The following is a 3402-nucleotide window of genomic DNA, read 5'->3' as shown; positions in this document are numbered from 1 at the left end:
GCTGTTTTACGGTGTTTCTTTATACAAACAAGCTGTTTTAGAATCACAACTAGCACAATGGTGGTACAACATAAGTGGTCTCACAATTTAGGATCGCAACAAGCAAGATGGTAGTATAGAATAAGTAGTCACTAGCACGGTGGTTGGTTGCGTATGATATATGGGCCCTTGAGGGTCCCCTTTAGGGACAAGGGCCATATTGACATGCTCTATATATCCAGTGGCATGTCGATATGGACCTTGCCCCTCTAAAGGCGACCCCTCAAGGGCAATATCAACAATTGCATTTATATGATCTGTTTTAGGATCAAAATTATTATTTGTTGTACCAGTGAGCACTTTGTATTTCATCTTGTTCTTGAAATGAGTAATTTTCAGCAAAATCTAAGACAAAGACATTATTGTCATGGGGAAAATTGGCAAGACAATTCATGAATTACTCATCTTACTAACTAGACATGAAATTGTGAAGCACATATTTTGGGATGGATTGAAACCAAGTGCTCTACAAGCTCCCTTGGCTGAGTGCTCTTATCTGATAGTAGCCATCTCTTTTTCTCCGATCCTTCAACATTAGCATGTTCAAATCTCCTCCATTTTAGAGCAGCAAGGTTATCTTTCCTCATCATCTATCTCCATGGAGCAATGCTCTAACATGGCTAGATCTTAAGCTTGCCAAGCCAGGTTAAATTCTATTGTGTTTTACAACAACACACATTCCTATCTTTGAGTTTCTTGACGTACCACGGCTTACAATGCTCAAAAGCTCCTTTGCCCTCAAAAGGTTAGGGCTCTAAGCCATGTACTTCATATATAACTCCGTCTGCTCACCCAACATGTAGGAAATAAAATTTCGTTGAAACAAAAAAATAGCCTAATCAAGCTACTAGAAAGCAAAACAATTTCTTTACTACAAAACAAAAAAATTCAACCATGGGGCTGGTTTAAGATAGACACATAACTGTACCAACTTGGTGTTCTGACCACCCGGATGGTTTAGGAAAACCATAGCACTAATTAACCTTATCAAGCTACTAGAAAATAAAACAATTAAACAACTATTGCATTGAGGACAACTAACATTAGTGTAGAGAGGGCATTTGGTTTAGGCAAAAAAATCTACCATGCTCATCATTATCATAAAAAATTTGCCATTTCCTCAAGTGAAATTTAAGTTTAATGATAGTAGTGGTATTTGTGTAGTTTAAATAGCATAAGTACACCTCTTTTGGAGTAGGAGGTTTAAGTAGTAAAGTATTGATTATTGTATGAATAGCTCCTTTTGAGCCATTTTTATAGTTTCTCACATTAAAAGGGTGATGTTAATGATGATGTAGTTTTGGTCAATTTTTTAAAAATAAAGCATACCACGCCAATGCATCCGGAGTTGCCCAAAATCCCCCAAAAATCTCGATGCATAATTTGGAGATTTTGATATCACCAAAAATTCGTGTGGCGGAAGATCCTGAGTTTGAAACTTTCTACACAAAGAACATTCTATCGAATGAGGGTATTCGTGCCTGGATGGCAAAGCCTCATGAAAATCTTGTATTCCCTAAGGACGTCTTACCCCATGGAAATGCTCTTTAACGAAACTCTATCTTTGGGTGGTTTCGATCACGAAACCACAGGTTTCGCTTGGTGGGCCGATAACGCTCGACTGATCAATCTATCTGGTAAATTACTCGGGCCCATGTAGCTCATGCTGGCTTGATCGTGTTTTGGGCTGGAACCATGAATTTATTTGAAGTGGCTCACTTCGTTCCGAAGAAGGCTGTGTATGAACAGGGGTTAATTCTACTTCCCCACCTAGCTACCCTAAGTTGGAGAGTGGGTCCCTGTTAGGAAGTCGTCGTGTACGGAGTGCCTCAAAACCTCTGAAATGGCTTTTGAATCACCAAAATCAAACTTAGAGGTGGGGGAAATGACATTTTAAGGCAAATGTTTTTGCCGAGATTAGGTCTTGCTAGCATGGCCTGGTCTAAAAATATAATTTCTCCCTCATCTGAAATCTAATTTTGGTGATTCAAAAGCCATTTTGGGGCACTCTAGACACATTAGTGATGTCAAAATTTCCAAAATTTGCACCGATTTTTGGCTCCATGCTAGGGAAATTTTTCCAATAACAAGTCATGCTAGTGCAACATGGTGGTCTACTATGTGTATGGCTAAACATATTTCAACATCTTAAAAAAGTAAAAAATAAAAAACAAATGCAGGTTTATGTTATCAAGTCAAAAACATAGACAAACGTTTTTACATCAAAATGTTTCTACCCCTTAACGGGGGGAGACAATGATGTGAGTAGAAGCATCTATAAAAAAGTGGTCTCGTGCCGAGTTGCGTAAATCCTGAGGTGGCACATGATGACATGGCATGTTGATGATTGTGCCAGTGCGTGATGGTGTGGCAAATGCCATGTGTTATTAGGCTACCTTATCTTGACCATGTGGCATGCTGTAGACGTCCTATGTTGATGTGACATTGTGCCACATGTTTGTTGACGGGACAGATGTGATGATATGGCCCTAGAATCCTATTTCCCACATGGCATTGCCACGTGACCTAGGTTTGTGAAGGTCTGAGATGAGTTGCTGAGGATTTTGATGCCATAGCATCGTCGATTCTCAGGGCGGTGTTTGCAAGATGAAGACGCACCTCTCTATTTGTGCCATTGTTGTATGTCCATCTGAGTGTTGCTTTTGTTGATGCTTTGTACTTGACTCATTCTTGCTCGAGCTTTGCTTGCTGCCCACTTGACGCGCCAACATAGGCCGTGGGTGGATGTGCTCCTTATAGCGATGGTAGCTCAGGTGGTTGGGCGTTCGCAAACTTGAGCTAGTTGGCCGTGCTCGATCCCCCTTAGGAAGAACCTCCTTTGAGCAATGTCATGATAGGCCACAGGCAGATGTGCCCTTGTAGTTGGGCGTTGACGCACCTGAGGTTGCTGCCCACATTCGATTTCTCTCGGGAAGCCCCATGTTGTCTGACAACGGGGCCATGGGGGGATGTGCATTGTGCAAGTGGAACCTAGGTGGCCATGTGTGTTTATGTGTGGGTGTAAAGTTTTTGAAAGGAAGGAGGGGGGGGGGAGTGAGGTTTTCCCTCCTCTTCTACTTCTGTTTGGCGCCATTGCATTAAAATAAAAAAAACACACACACACACACACACGAAAAAAAAGACAGACAAACAGAAAGAAAGACATACAAACACACAAATAAGCAAACAGTCCAAAGTAGTATCTTCTTCTTCTTCTTCTTCTTCTTCTTCATCTTCTTCTTCTTTTTCTGCTTCTTCTCTGTTTCTTCTGCTTTTTCTTCACCATCTCCTGCTCCCTCTCGCAATGTAGCTCGCCCTCCCCTCCCCTCCCTCCTTTCCTCCCCCCCCCCCCCTCCCTCTCCC

The sequence above is a fragment of the Dipteris shenzhenensis genome, chromosome 32 (genome assembly GCF_047967505.1).
Source record: "Dipteris shenzhenensis isolate YYH24624 ecotype China chromosome 32, Dip_SZ_1.0, whole genome shotgun sequence".
In the NCBI taxonomy this organism is placed as follows: domain Eukaryota; kingdom Viridiplantae; phylum Streptophyta; class Polypodiopsida; order Gleicheniales; family Dipteridaceae; genus Dipteris; species Dipteris shenzhenensis.
This window is presented reverse-complemented; position numbering follows the sequence as displayed.